The sequence below is a fragment of the Antechinus flavipes genome, chromosome 1, assembly GCF_016432865.1.
Source record: "Antechinus flavipes isolate AdamAnt ecotype Samford, QLD, Australia chromosome 1, AdamAnt_v2, whole genome shotgun sequence".
NCBI classification, from domain to species: Eukaryota; Metazoa; Chordata; class Mammalia; order Dasyuromorphia; family Dasyuridae; genus Antechinus; species Antechinus flavipes.
The window spans coordinates 443,084,684-443,101,304 of record NC_067398.1 but is presented as its reverse complement, the minus strand read 5'-3'; positions in this window follow the sequence as shown (position 1 = coordinate 443,101,304).

The following is a 16,621-nucleotide window of genomic DNA, read 5'->3' as shown; positions in this document are numbered from 1 at the left end:
CTAATGCATAAAATAAAATGTATAGAATTACAAAAGAAACCATTTATATTGAAATATAGATATAATTCTTTTTTATTATCCAATTTCACAAATACACAGGGCTCTATTCCGAGACTTTAGTTTAAGTAAAAGATTTCTATAAAACAGTTTGCAAAGGAGTTAAGGTAGAATATTTTCTCCTAATACATAGTGAGAACAGTTGGAAGATAGTGTACTGAGCAGAGTTCCATGTCTAAGAATATGTGATAATATTCTCTACCAATTGGTTCTGAGACAATCTGATATTATGGAAAAAGTGAGAAACAGAACTGAGAAAGATAAGATGAGAAACTGAAATCATACATCATTTGATGATAGATTTAGAGATTTCAGATCTCACTAGGAACCAGCAGTTTGTCCATTTCTTAGAGGTTTAAAAATCTTTTCAGGTAACAAGTTTAAAAGGGATTAGAATCTTAATAGGATAAGAACTATCATGGGTAATAGAGATTATTCTAGTTCTGCTGGGCCCCAGAGGACAAAATAGTAATAGATAGAACATGAAATGACAGATTAATCCTTACATCAGAAAAAAAAGTTTCAAATCAATTAGAGATATTTAAAATAGAATGGATGGCCTAGAAAGGAAGCACATTTTCCCTCACTGAAGGTCTTCATAGAGAGGCTGGATGGCTACTTGTCTAGCATGTTATATTTATATTCCTTTCACCTATGGATTGGCTTAGATAACCAATGAGATCTTTTCCATTTTTAAAATTCCATGATTCTGTGGGTGGGGTAAAAAACACACTCACCAAAAAACATAAAGTTATTGGCCAAGTAGATTGCACAGTCCACACTCACAGGAAGGGAGGATGTAAATGAAATTCAGTTCTCATGATTCACCTAGAAATTTCAGGTTAAGAAATTTGGGTGGAGAAGAAAAACTTCATCAGGTCTTCAGGAAGTCTTTACAGTCATTTGTAACCTTGATTTGCTAAAAAGATGGAGCTATATTAAATAACCTAATAACCTCCTGTAACTTATTATAACTAAATTTTCCCTGGAAAAACAGAAGCAAATGTCACACACAGATAGCAGATCCCAGGAGGAGTGTTGTTTAATTTATCCACCAACAAATATTTGCTATACAACTTTAATGTATTAGGCACTGAGTGTATATGTGTTTGTGTGTGTGTGTGTGTGTGTGTGTGTGCGTGTGCGTGTGCGTGCATGTGAATGTGCGTGTATATATGTGTGTATATATTGTATATGTGTATATGAAATAATTTCCAATCCCAAGAATTTATATTTTACTCAGGTGAAGATCCAAACTAAGGAATTTCTTTATCAAGTTGGAAGATATAGGACTTTGAGGTTGCTGGAGAATGTGATCAGTAAAGGACAACCTTCTGATTAAAAATTGATGCTTTGAAAGTCAGAATTGAAGAACATATTTGGATTTTATCCTTCAGTAATTTTGTGGGTGATGTAGGAGTGGAAAAAATCATTTAGTGAACCCAAATTTTTTTCCAGTTGAAGAAACTTTAAATTCAGACTTGTGCTGTAAGTTTGACACAATTATATAGGTACCCCAGGAAGATGAAATTAATGATATAAATGTTATTTGACTTTCTATCAACACCAAATTACCTTTTGATTTGGGAGGGAACTTATAATCCAAGATGGCTCCATAGGTTTGGAGTACCCATAAAGACTTTAGTAATATATTCTTGACTGTTTCTGGGTTAAGGTAAAAGTATTGGAGCATTCTTTGTAGTATCTAATAAACTTGATGAAAAAAACTTTCATGCATTGTTGGCTTGGTGTTTTCTAAAGAAATGAGTATCTAATAAAACGCTAGAAACAAGTCAAATCCTGAATGTGTTCGGGGACTCCTTGGTATGGGGGCATATAAATTATTAATCATGAAAATTCCCAAACGAACTGTGTCCAAGTTTCAAGAATAAGGCAATCAATACCAAGGTGACATTTTTGTGTTGTAAACATTTGTTGCAAGTCTTCAATTTTAAATCATAATAATCATTTCATGGAAAGGCTTGTGTAATGGATTTTTAATAAAGAAAAGAATGAATGGCTTTTGACCAAAATAAGCCAGTTTAGAAAAGTCTTCTTTATCTAATTTCCGAGAAAGAGGCAAGAGACTTTCTGTTTCTGAAGAAATATGGAACTTTGGGCATCATAAAAAAAATGACATAATTGTTAGCCATTAGCCAGGAATTCATGCACCTAGACAAGGGACTGATTTGCAGAATGAGACACACTTTTGAGTAAGGCCAATATGGGAATTTATTTTGACCATACTTATTTGTTACAAGGGTTTTTCTTTTCTCATTTTTCTCCTTCAATTGGGGTGAGGGAGAGAAGGTAGGAAGGGGGGAAAAAAAGCTTTACAATTGAAAACAATTAATTAAAAGATGATTGAAGGATTTATATAAACTAAGATTAAGACTCATTTAATTAGCTTAGAAGAAAGTCTAAAAGTTCAAAGGACACACATACTTAAATCAAACTTCTGTCAGAGAAGCAAACAGCTAAGAGGAGTTGTGTTCAGATAGAAATTTGAATATTATTGAAGCAAGCAAAGAATAATAGAACTCCTAGATATTTTATTATTAACACTATATTTATCTCTTCTATTAAAAAGTTCTGTAATGACTGTGTATTTAAAATCAGCCGGAGTCAGGAATTCAGGTTAAGGGAAAAATCTTAAATCTTTATTGAAGTGAAGAGATGAAGAAGGATTGTGATAGCAATATGGGCAGACAGGAAGCCAGCTAGCAGAGGGGGATTGGAGGTGAAGGACGCTGGTGATAGCAATGCAAGCAGCTGTGTCAAGATATCAGCCAGCAATCTCTCTTTCTGTTCCCTCTCCATTCCCCTGCCTCCACCCACCAAAATCGTCATTTCCTATACAACACATCAGGACTTGCACAAAGAGTGGGTGGGGGCCATTCTTTCTCCAAGCATATATATTAATAGAGTATGGTCCAGTTACTATTTAGCCTCATGTGCTTGGGACCTCAGTGCATCAACTCAAGCCTCAGCCCATTACATCTCCCACTTTCTTTTGTTTTAGAACATAGGTGGTCATGCCATTCCTGACTCCTCAGGGAGGTCAGAGCCCCCAAAGGGAGGTGATCACACCCTCCCTGACTTCTCAGGAAAGGAAGTGAAAACACCAAAAAGGAGGTGATCACAACCTCCCTGACTTCTCAGGAAGGGACGTGAAAGCACTAAAAAGGAGATAATCAAGCCCTCCCTGACATCTCAGGAAGGTGATGAAAAGCACCAAAGGGAAGTGGGGGTTGCTAGTAGATACCTGCTAGCTGAGCTGAAGGGTCTTATTAGAAACAAACCCATCAGCATGGGAGGTATTACACAAGCACATAGCAATAACGCAGAGGCTATTAGTGATGACTCTCCCCACAGTTAGTGCAGGCTTGATGTGGTGAAACAAACATGAATTGTACACACAAGTAACGGTATAACAAACAATATAAATCAACATGGTGTTGTAAAAGATTGCCAGAAGTCCTAGAAGGAGAGTATGTAAACAGCAGTCACACATACACCTTCTTCAGAAGCCAAGAGATAGTCCAAAACCAATCTATTGTCCATTGCTTGACATATGACATATCAGGGAATCCAATGATTCCACCCCCCCCCCCCCGCAAGTTTTTGAAGTCCTGCAAAAGTCTTTTTATGTGTTAGGGAATCCAATGATTCCAGCAGATTTTGAAGTCCTGTAACAGTCTTATCATTTCTCAGAAAATCCAATGATTCCTGAGCACTTTCAAGTCTTATGTCTCAAAGAATCCAATGATTCCTGAGGGTTTTCAAGTCCTACAACAATCTTATGTCTCAGAGAATCCAATGTTTCCTGAGGATTTTGAAGTCCAACAATTTTCTATGTCCATGAGTCAAATGCCATAACTGCCACGCTCTTTCAATGGTGAGCACAATCAGCAACAGAACCACCCAATATTTCTTGGGTCTTCTCCTTCATTTCAAGGGTCTGCTCTGTCTCTCTGCAATGGACAAGGTGAATATGGCTCGTTGGTACCCATCTGATTCCTTCTCCACCTGTAAAGATACAAGCAAACCCTCTCCCCTAAGCAGTTAGCCTATCTGGTCCCTTCCATTCACCACTTTCTGGGTCTCTCCACATCACCTGGCGATTATCTAAAGATAGTGGAGCTGCTCGCACTGGACACTGCTCTTCTGGTGGGTTATAAAACCTGTCTGCTGGAGCCAGTGCATCTTTGTCAAAAATCATGACATTAATAGTATAAAGGGCTAGATTTAGAAGTTCTCTAGAGTTACCTGTGGCTCCCCTTTTCTTTTGTTTTTGGAGCAACGTCATAATGTCCCTGTTTCTTTTTTCTACGATTGCCTGACCTTGAGGATTAAAAGGTATGCCAGTGGTGTGTAAAATCTTATACTGTGCATAAAAGTGTTCAAAATGTTTGGAGGTATATGCAGGTCCATTATCTGTTTTTATTTCTTGTGGCACACCCATAATGGCAAATGCTTGTGTGAAGAATTCAGTGACCACTCGGGCTGTCTCTTTTGCTGCTGGTATTGCAAAAGTGAATCCTGAAGAGGTGTCTACTACAACATGGATAAAAGACTGACGACCAAAAGATTTATAATGGGTCACATCCATTTGCCAGATTTCATTGGGTCTCAAACCACGAGGGTTCCTCCCTGGAGGCAGTGTAGGAGTGTGGAAAGGAACGCAATCTGTACAGCTTTTTACTATGCTCCTAGCTTCCTCTTTTGTTATCCCAAATTGTAAATGCAAAGCTCCACTAGCCTGATGGTATTTGGAATGGGATTCCTGGGCCTCCTGAAATAAAGGTGTACTGGCTTACATAGTTAAAAGGCTATCTGCCTTTGAATTTCCATCAAAAATAGGACCTGGAAGTCCACTATGTGAGTGGACACACAAGATATAAATCTTACCTGGATGTTTTCTCACTTGCTCCTGAAGTTCCTTAAAGAGCTGATATATAATAGAAGCTGCAAATTTTATTTGGGCTGTGGCAATTCTTTGTACCACACCTACTGAATAGGCTGAATCAGATATTATATTTATGTCTCCTGGGTAATAAGTGAGAGCTAGCATGATTGCATATAATTCGTTCTGCTGAATGGACTGAAAAGGAGTTCTGACTACTCTTTTTATGGTTAAATCATGAGAGTATAGAGCACAAATATTGTGTTTGGATGCATCTGTAAAGATAGTTGGTCCTTTAAAAGGAACTTTAGAAACTTTTTCTTCAAGAATCCATCACCAATTATGTAAAAGTCTGGTTATCTTTAATGGAGACCTGTGTGTAAAATTTGGAGACATGGCTAATAAAATTTGCTACTCTGGGATGGTCTCACAGCACACATTAATTTGTGTATTGGTGTAAAAAGTGTATATCTTGTCAGGTCTTGTCCCAGATAATTGTACTGCTCGCTTAATGGCCTTTAATAAAATTCTAGCCACAAGTCTGGGTAAGGAATAAGGCTTTGTTTTGGTTGTACCAGGAGGTTCACCCACTCTATCACACTGTCTCCTTGATGAAGGACTGCTGTGGGTGCCTCTTGTGTGGCAAAAACTGATATTTCCAAGGGTTTTTGAGTGACTCTTTCAACCACCTTGGATAAAGCCAGTTCAACTTTTCTCAAAGCCTCTTAAGCTTCTTTTGTAAGCTGGCGTGGTGAATTTAAAGCACTGTCTCTCCTTAAAATGTCATATAATGGTTGTAACTGATAGGTAGTCAAGCCTAATGCCGGTCACATCCATTGGATATCTCCTATCAATTTCTGAAAATCATCTAAGGTGTTTAGCTTCTCTGTTCTTAAGGACAGTTTTTGTACTATAAGCACCTTAGGGTATACTTCGTATCCTAAATATTGAAAAGGAGCATGTCTTTGAATTTTCTCTTCAGCTATGTACAATTTGTAGTATCTTAGTGTTTTTATGGTCTTTTGTAGACATGCCTCTAGCATTTAGTTCCTCAGGTGCACATCCCAATATATCATCCATATAATGTAATAGCATAACTTTTGGAAATGCTTTTCTTGCTGGAGCAAGAGCAGCAACACCATACATTTGACACATAGTGGGGCTGTTTTTCATTCCCTGTGACAAAACTGTCCATTCATATCTTTTATAAGGCTCAACTAAGTTAACACTGGGCACTGAAAGGGCAAACCTTTTTCATATCCTCCTTATCCAGAGGGATAGAATAGAAACAATCCTTAATATCTATGACCCAAAAAGGCCATTCTCTAGGCAATTGAGTAGGAGATGGAAGTCCAGTCTGAAGAGTTCCCATAGTTTCCATCTGTTCATTCATTTTTCTTAAATCAGTGAGCATCCTTCAATTTCCAGATTTCTTTTTTACAACGAACACTGGGGAATTCCAAAGGCTTAGAGAAGGTTGTAAGTGCCCTTGTTCAAGCTGCTTCTGTACTATATCTAATAAGGCCTGAATTTTATCGCATGTAAGGGCCACTGTTCTATCCACACTGGTGTATCAGTTTTCCATTGGATAGGAACAGGTAAAAGTGTTGGCAGGCCTTCAACAGCAACCCTGCTTAAAAAACCGAAGTACTCATTTTTAACCCTAATTGCTGTAAAATGTCTCTTCCCCAGAGATTGATGGGTATTTTTTCAACTATAAAAGGAATAAAAACTCCTGTTTTGCCTTCAAAAATCCATCTCATAGGGGCAGCACTAACTTCAGCTCCTACTCCAGACATGTAGATGTCTGCTTTAATCTTTGGCCAGTGACTGGGCCAATTGGCACCTCTAATGACTGTATGATCTGCACCTGTGTCTACCAATCCTTCCAATGGTAGGCCATTTATATAGATCGTGAGCATAGGTCGGTCAACTGTTACAGCTGCTGTCCAGTATATTCCTGGATTTTGTGGTCTGGAATCAGAATCTGGGTGATTATCACCAGGTTGCTTATTAGGATTCTGTATGAGTAAACCTGATGCTACTATTTCTTCTGGGTGATAAGTTATACATTGTCTATCTGTATTAGTGACTGGGATATTATCTACACATTCCCCAGTTTCCCACATCTGTGTGTGGATGGACACTGTTTTGTACATATAAAAAGGAGGTGAAATGGTCAAGCCTACTATTCCTGGAGGCAAGGGATCCATAAGCTGGAGAGGAACAGATTTCACCTCTCCAGGGGGTATCTCGGTTGTCCCAGATGCATACAGCTCCCCAGTTCTCCCCCAATTGCAATTCTTTTCTCCCATCAGGTTGCTTCCTGGCTGGTTGATTTTATAATCCCCTTCTCCCATCATATGGCTTTCTGTCTGATTGGTCATGTCTGGGTACTGAACTTCTAGGCACTCTCTGGGTGCATCATTGGCTGCCATCATGCCCCAAGTGTTTTTTGCCTTGGGCCTTGGGGCTGGGACCCTCATTCCGTTTCCCTGAATCTGTCTACATTTTGAGGCCCAATGGAAGCCTCTGTTTCATTTTGGACATGGGGTATTGGTTCTTGTTCTTCCACCCTGTTTTCTCATTCTTTCTCTATATCAACATTGAGCTTTCAGATGCCCTACTTTACCACACTGAAAGCATCTACGAGTCTCTCTGGAAGTCCCTTACCAGGAGGGACTCTGTCTTCCCATATTGGGATCTTGGGAAGTCTGCATCATAGCCTGGCCATAAAAGGTATTTGTGCCCACTGTGGCACAGCATCTTATGAGCTCCTTTAAAGGAGCATCCTTGTGCAGTCCTAGTATAATTCTCCTGCAAACTTCATCAGCATTTTCCTTAGCAAGTTGCCTTATCAAAATGTCTATTATTGCATTTTCCCCATTTGTTCTTGTGATAGTTGTCTGCAAACGTCCCACAAAGTCAGCAAAGGGTTCATTTGGTCTTTGTGTTATTTTTGTGAAGGCCCCACGCTTGTCGTCTTCATTGTGGAGAGAAGCCCACGCTTTGACAGTGTTAGCAGCAATTTGCTCATATGCAGCTATGGAATAATTAATCTGTACTGCAATGTCTGCATAGGAACCTACACCTGTTAGTAGGTCACAGGTGATTGCAGCATGAACTCCACTTTGACTATTTTGTTGGGCTTGTCTCCTACAGAGCTCACTATATTCAGAAAGCCACAAGTAGTTTTGTCCAGGTTCTAGGCATATTCTTGCCATAGATTTCCAATCATTAGGGGTCAAGATTTCAAAAGCCAAATTCTGTAATAGCATCTTAACATAAGCTGATGTAGCCCCATAAAGAGTGCAAGCCTTTTTCAGGTCTTTGAGGATTTCTATATCAAAAAGAGCATATCTTCTACTTTCTTGACCTGAAGAACTAAACTGTTGAATAAAAGGGAAAATGTGGTGTTGAAATTCCAATAAATTTCTCCCTTCTGCTTTGGCCTTAATTAGTCCCTTTTGCAATCTAGTCATAGGAGTGCTGGATGCTGGGGGAGAGATGCTGGTGCTGTCATTCCCCCCCCCCCCCCCCACTACCCTTCCTCCCTCCATCCTGGAGGATGGAGTTGATGGAGGGGAGTCAATTACCTGCTCCTTAGGTGGGGCTGAAGCTGCCTCAGATTCACCACACCCTTGAGTCTCACTTAAGTCTCCATGCCCTGTGGGGATATGGTCATTAATCTGTTCTTTGTCTTCCTCCTTTATCTCAGGCTTCCCCATTTGACTATTTCTAGAGTTTTTTTTCTCTTTTCTTCTAGAACTTATAAGATTTCTTAAGGCCAACTGTATTATATTGTATAAATAGAATGCTTCCATGGAAATTGAATGAGGACCGTTTTCATTGTACTATGCGGAGAGCTGTTGCCCAATTAATGTCCAATTATCTGGAGAGATTTGCTCTTCCTCTAAGAACCAAGGGGAGGTGCGTTTTAATGTAGCAAGAAGTCTAGCTGTCTGTTCCCAAGATATAAGTAGACCTTAATCTTCTATCAGCTTAAGCAGACTTTCTATAGTGCTATTCCTGGGTTGGGGTGGGGGATGGAGAATTTTTAACTAGGATCTGTCCCATTTCAGCCAAAAAAAGTTACTAGTTTAGTCTGTTATACTCACCTAAGTTCCTGGTCACTGGAGACTTCTTCAGTGAAAGTAGGGTCCTTGGTTCCCACACTTGGGCACCAAGTGTGATGACCGCGTATTTAAAATCAGCCAGAGTCAGGAATTCAGGTTAAGGGGAAAATCTTCAATCTTTATTGAAGTGAAGAGGTGAAAGATTGTGATAGCAATATGGGCAGACAGAAAGCCAGTTAGCAGAGGGGTATTGGAGGTGAATGATGGTGGCGATAGCAATGCGAGCAGTTGTGTCAAGATGCCAGCCAGCAGTCTCTCTTTCCCCTTCTCTTTCCACTCCCTTACCTCCACCCACCAAAATCATCATTTCCTATACAACATATCAAAGAGTGGGCGGGGGACATTCTATCTCTGAGCATATATATTAATAGAGTATGGTCCAATTACTATTTAGCCTCACGTGCTTGGGACCTCAGTGCATCAACCTCAGCCCATTACAAAGTTCAAATATTTTTCTTCAAGAAACCTTTATTTATGTATTATTCATTCTTTGATAGATTAACTTAGAAGCTGCAATTAGATTTTTTGCTTAAAAACTGACAAAACCCTGCCAATGATTTTAATTTATTAAGTAAATCTATGTTAGTGAAATCCAAGTAGCTAAGCTACTATGACACAGGTATCAGTTTTTATGGAACTATGTATTGACTAGGAGACAACATTCCCATATAGGCTTAAAATAGTGTTCTTGATTTTATTGCAATGTAATTTTCAGAATTGCTAACTTGTTCTTTTATAATAAGATGTTGAAATAATTGATTTAAGTTGAATTCCAGAGTAGGAATTTCAAAGCAGTTTTCTCACGGTTTTTCATCATCTTATCCAGAAAGGTCCCCAGAAAGAGTTCCATGAATGTTTTTAATAGTCATTGTAAGGTCCATGCATCCCTCTTTTTTTTCTCACCCCAGTCCATGAACCTAATAATACTATTACAAAGGAAAAAAGTTTAGTATCCCTTCATTTTACCAGAATCAATGTTGGGTTTTATTACTTACTATATATTTAAAATAAGCATTCACAGATTGTTAGTTTGATAATCTATTTTAGAATTTTGCCATATAAATATACATTTTCCTTATGCATAGCTATTAATCATCTTGTTCTTATAATTGTACTTTGTTCTAAACTGCAAAATAATATGTTCTTGTTTTTAGTTAGTAGACATTCTTTAAGGATTCTCAGAAATTACAGATGATTGCAAGTATAAATTTATTCAGAACTGTGAAATAAAATTCAACTCAGTATGGAAACTTAGACCTTCCTTGTGATTTTTTCTATTACCTTTTTGTGTATTATGTGTTGAAATTTCCTCTTTTTTTGCACATAATAGTATTTTTTCCTAATTGCATTGAAAGTTTTCAATATTAATTTTGTATGATTTTGATTTCCAAATTTTTCTCCCTCTTTCCTTTAAATCCTCTGATGTAGGTTTTACATGTACAATTATGTTAAACATATTTCCACACTAATCATGTTGTGAAAAAACAATCAGAACAAAAGGGGAAAACAGGAGAAAGAAAAAAAAAACCAAGTTAAATATTATGCTTTGATCTGCATTCAGACTTTGTAGTTCTTTCTCTGGATGTGGATAGTATTTTCCATCATAAGCATTTTGGAATTGCATTGGATCATTCTGTGAATGTGAAAATCATCATAATAATCATCATAGTTGATCATTGTACAATGTAGCTAATTATCATACTTGATCATCTCACAATGATGCTTTTACTATATACCTTGCTCTCCTGATTCTGTTTACTTCACTCAGCATTAATTCGTGTAAGTCTTTCCTGGTTTTTCTTAAATCTGCCTGCTTATCATTTCTTATAGAACAATATTATTTCATTACATTTAATATATTTAATTTATTTTTAAAATTTATTTAGCCATTCCCTAATTGGTGGACTATCCTGTTAATTTCCAAGTCTTTGTCACCACTGCTATAAATATTTTTGAACATGTGGATCATATTCCCTTCTTTTTGATCTCTTTGGTAGATATACTTAATAGTATATTATTGGATGAAAGGGTATGCTCAGTTTTATAGCCCTTTGGCCATAGTTCCAAATTGCTTTCTAAAATGGTTGGATTAGTTCACAACTCCACTAACAATATATTAGATTTCCAAATTCCCCACATCCTCTCCAAAATTTATCATTTCCCTTTTCTTTCATATTAGCCGCTCTAATGAAATTTCCTCTTTATATTGTTATAGTTACTTTTTTTTTTCCCCAAATGACCCTCCACAAGACCAGTGTAGATGGTAAAATATGAGGAAGCAGTATACTTCACACTTACTTCAATAACTATTAGACACAGTAATGATAAAGAAATTTGAAGAAAAATTACTGGGAGTCATTTTCCAGTCCAATCTATACAATGTGATGGATGGAGGAGTGTAGACACTGAGAATTGGGTTTAGGAAACAGTATCCTAAAGAGCCTGCTAGGGCAGGGACCAAACTAGGTTTTGACTTCAAGAAAGTCCCAGATACAACTGACACTGTGAAGGGAGCAGGAAGTGGAATCAACAGATGATTTTGTTATTTCTTTTCCATAGCTTTTAAGTATTTATATATTTATCTTGACTCCTATATTAGAATGTGAGATCCTTGGGGGCAGAGTTTGGTTTTGCTTTTCTCTATAGTCCAAGTGCTTGGCAGAGCTCCTAGTACTGAGTAACTGCTTAAAAAAGAGATTATTGATGGGTTGATTAATTATCTTGATGATAAACTGTAAGGGTCTTTAAGGCTGAGATAATTATTTCATTTCTTTTTTTCTCCATGATGCCCAGGAAAGTGTTTCATATGTTTTTTGATGAATATTTGTGAAATTTCCTTTTCAATTGAATTATAGAGATCCAAAAACAGAGATCATTTTGCTGATTTCTTCATACTTTACCTACCCAAAATCACTTGAAATGACTAAAGAATACAAGACAACACAGAATCCTATCTTCTTATCTGAAGACGTATAGCTCTGAAAGCAGGTTCACAAAAAAAAATAGGACTATTCCCAGTCCTTTAAAAAGACCCATGCTAATTATAAATCAGATCTATTTCCCTAAGCCTTAACTGAAATGTATTCTCTTCACAGAAAGAAAAGGTAAGCAGAAGGGAACACAAATTAGTAACTTGGCCGACCAAACAAACAAGAAGAAGTTATTTTGAAAGAGGGGCTGGCCAAGTCAGGAACATAAGGAACTGATTAAAAACTTCAGGCAAGCCTTAAGGAAGGCTCAGCTTTGGGAGGTGTGGGGAACTTAAGGGGAAAGGTTCTGAAGTCTAGGAGGATTAGAAGGGGCCTGCATAGGGAGAGATTTCAAAAGAAGAGAGTTTTGACAAAGAAGGTGTTTTCAAAGAAAGTTATAATTTCCATGGTAAAAATCCATGGTCATGGAATTAAACAAAAGCAAAATTCATGTATTGTTATACCTCAATTTATAGATTGCTATGTAATGTTTATATTTACAGAACTAAATACTCTGTTTTCTATTTTTATTTTTTAAATTCCCCGGGTACAAGTTTTTCAACCAGATATAAGAGGGAATTACAGAACAAGTGGTTGATAAGGGCCTTATGTTGAAATAGCAACCGCCATAACTTGGCCTTTTCACTAACTTCATATTCTTTTAGTATTCAATTTAGTTTCTACTCAACTTTTCCACATTTTCCAGTGCTCAATCTACCTCAAACAGTATTCTATTCAGAGAGTCTTATTTATCCTGAAATTTGTTCAATACATAACTTAAAGGAACTGCGTGAACACAAGTACACTAATGTACGATAGGTGAAACTAGGAAGTGGTCTACCCAATCATTCTGGAAAGCAATTTGGAATTATACTAAAATGTCTGAAAATGCCAATATCCTTTGACCCAAAGAGCCTAAGGCTATCAAATACCATAACCAGATACAACTGAAAAGTACTACATACACCAAAATAATCAGAGTAGCACCATTTTCCCCCAGGTAACAAAGAAATTGAAATAAATTAGATGTCCATCAACTGTGGAATAGCTAAATAAATTATGGCTCTTGAATGTGATGGAGCATTACTTTTTCCATTTAATTTTACTTTCAGACTGAACTTAACAAACAAAATGAACAAAAGAGGGAACATTCTCATATACATTATAAGAGAGATTGTCCATTAAATTTCAAATCTCAATTCTATAGTGTTTGCTTTTTTCTTTATACATGAAATAAATTAAGTAATGTAACAGTATGTAACTGTCTTGAATGTCCAAGATTCATTTGTTCTCCTTCTGTTCTCTCCTGTCTGTCTGTCTCTGTCTCTCTTTCTGTCTCTGTCTTTCTCTATTTCTATCTTTGTCCCTCTCTTTCTGTCTCTGTTTCTGTTTCTCTTTTTCTGATGGGAAGGTTGCTTAGAATTTGGGGAGATGTTCCACAGTATGTACTACCTATATTTCTCCTATTCAAAATAATGAAAACCCCCCAAACTTTAAAAACAAATATGCACAATCAACCAAAACTAATACCCATATTGGGCATATTAAAATGATTGCCTTATTTTGCATCTTGAGTCCATCATCTTTCATTAAGGAGCTAATAATATAAATTCTTCATCAATTTTCTGGAACTTTGCTTAGTCCTTCCATTTTTCAAAATTGTTAAATCTTTCAGATTTGTAGGTTTTTTTTTGTTTGTTTGTTTGTTTGTTTTTGATAGTTACATAAAGTGTTCTCTGTATCTGGTTATTTAATTTTCTTAGAAGTCTTATGAGATTTCTCTGACACATTCATTCTGTTCTTTCTTTTGACATAATAATATTCTATTACATTCAAATCCTCTTATTTTTCCAGCCATTTCCCTTTTAATAGCTCCCAGTACTTTGCAAATAGAACGAAAAAATAGAACAAAAATATTAATATATATATATATATATATATATATATATATATATATATTCAAAGGTACTATTTCTTTTTCTTTGTTCTTTTTAGGGTATAGGTACATTTGTGATATTACTGTTTGAAAATGTTAGTCATAATTTCTTAATTATCTTGGTGATAAACTGTAAGTGTCTTTAAGGGGTACAGTTCCAAACTGATTTCCAAACAAACTATAATGGGACTATTACTGTGATGTCAGGAATGATTACTAAATTTGACCTGTGAAAAGATGAGAAAATGTACCTCTAACTCTTCTTTGCAGAAGTGAAGGACTATGATTATTGAATCTATTATAAAATATAGTTGATATTGGTGCTTTTGAAACATTTTGGTTCTTTATTTTTGCAGGGGAGGGGCATATGGGATGACTCACTTTAAAAGGTAAAGATGATGGATATTTTTTAGAAATGCAGGGATATGAAAAGAAAAAATATCAATAATAATTATATGTACACAAACACACACACACACACACATATATATATTATATAAATGTATACATACACATATATAACCCAAAGCCTTTCTTCAGTTTGAAGTAGCATTCAAAACTTGCCAGAAAACTACATTACTACTTGCTTAACCAATCTTATATTAGGAATGAACTTCCTTCAGTGGCAAATGCCCCATTGCTTTCCAATTATAACCAATTCATCATATAATTTGGTCAACAAAGAACTACTATAACAGGCTGTGAAATGTCAAAGACTAGAAATAATCTATTATCACTAAAACTATAATAAAATTTAATCTATTTTTAGATAATTCAAAAAGAAAAACAATGTGACTATAATAGGTATTGCCTAATTTGAGAACTTTATTTAAATTTTATTCATGTAGAAGACCATGGAGAAAACACTAAGCAACACTGTGATGATTCTATAGAATTTACTTTTAAACCAGAAATTCTGGAATTTGGCGTTGCCTTTGCTTAAACCTCACAAAGTCCCTGGGAACTTTGTTGTGTATTGACTCAGTGGAGGTGAGTGGTGCAAAGACAACTTTGCCTTTTCTATTTTTCATATTTTATTGACAACTATTGAAAGGTAACATTTCAATCAAAACAGTATAGCAATGATTGAAACACTTTTCTGACTTTTTTCAAATTCAGTGAATCAAAGACATATATAGAAAAAGAGAAAAAGTATATTTTTGTGTGATCTATAATTTTTTTGACATTCCGTTAGATAACAATTTCTACCCATGGTACCAATGCATAAGAATTTCACAGTACCTGACTGTCATTTTTATAAAGTTCAATATATTGGGATGTGGAAAAAATTATGGGACCTTACTTCAGATCTCTGGGCCTCAGCCTAATCTTCTTGTGAGAAAAGACTTTAGAAATAGTATTCTTCATCCCTATACACAAAAGCTTGGGTTATATGTTTTCTAAGGTTTTTTTTCAAAACTAAAATTGTATGATTCATTATATAATGAATGAAATATAAGAAAGCTAGCTTTACCAAATATGGAATTTAAGGGTGGTACTTAGAGAAAATAAAGAGACTAGCTAATATAATGCTCTAATTTTTAGTTCAAGACAAAAGCAAAGATCCTAAGAGGTAATAAGTAATAGATCAAAGATTTTAATACAAGTCAGAGGGTAGGCCCAGAAATCTGAAGTGACTTATTCAAGATTCCATAAATCGTCAGTCAAAAACTTTTAGTAAGTGTTCATTATATGAAAGACATTGGGCTCTGCAAGGATGCAAAGAAAATACAAAAGTAAAGTACCTCCCCTCAAACAAAATCAGTTGAAAGAAGCTAAAAAGTCAGGACAAAGAGAATAATGGGATACTTGGTACATGATAGAGATGTGTTGACATTCTGTAGCTTCGTGGTATGCAGGTTCCCCTCCGTAAATGGAGGATCTCAGAAATCTCCTTTTTCAGCCTACCCTTAACCTTTTCCAGTCAGAAGAGATGAGTCCCAGGGACAAAGAGGTACTGAGAAGGTATGAATTTCAGAGTTGATTTGATCTTACAAGGGGATAAGGTTTTGGAGACACTGTTGAAATCCAGATTAAGATCAGGTAGTAGAAATGATGCTGAAATTTGAATTTAAATTCCCTTGTGACACAATTCTTTCTCTATACCATATGAAAACTCATTTTGTATAAATGAGTTCTTAAGATACTTATAAGAAATGAGAGACTTTAATATGAGAAATATATGCCAGGAAGGAGGAAAAAAATATATACATCTATTTTTGATTCCATAAAGTGTATCATAGGCATAATTAGTGCTGAAACCAGATTGCCTAACATAACAGAAAAATAAAATGAGAAATGCTAGAAGGAATGTGGAAAAATTGTGTCACTAATAGATTCTTGGTGAAATTGTGAACTGATCCAATCATTCTGCAGAACAATTTGGAACTGTACCCAAAGAGCTATAAAATTCTTCATGCCCTTTGACCCAAAGTGAAGTGAGCAGAACTTAGAGCTCATTGTACACAGGATGGTCAACTGTGAAAGACTTAGTTTCTCTGATCAAAACAATGACTTGACAATTCTGAAGATTCCATGATGAAAAGTGCTATTCACTTCCAGAGAGAGATTTGATGATGAAGAAAGATCTGGAGAAAAATAACATTTTTCATTGTGG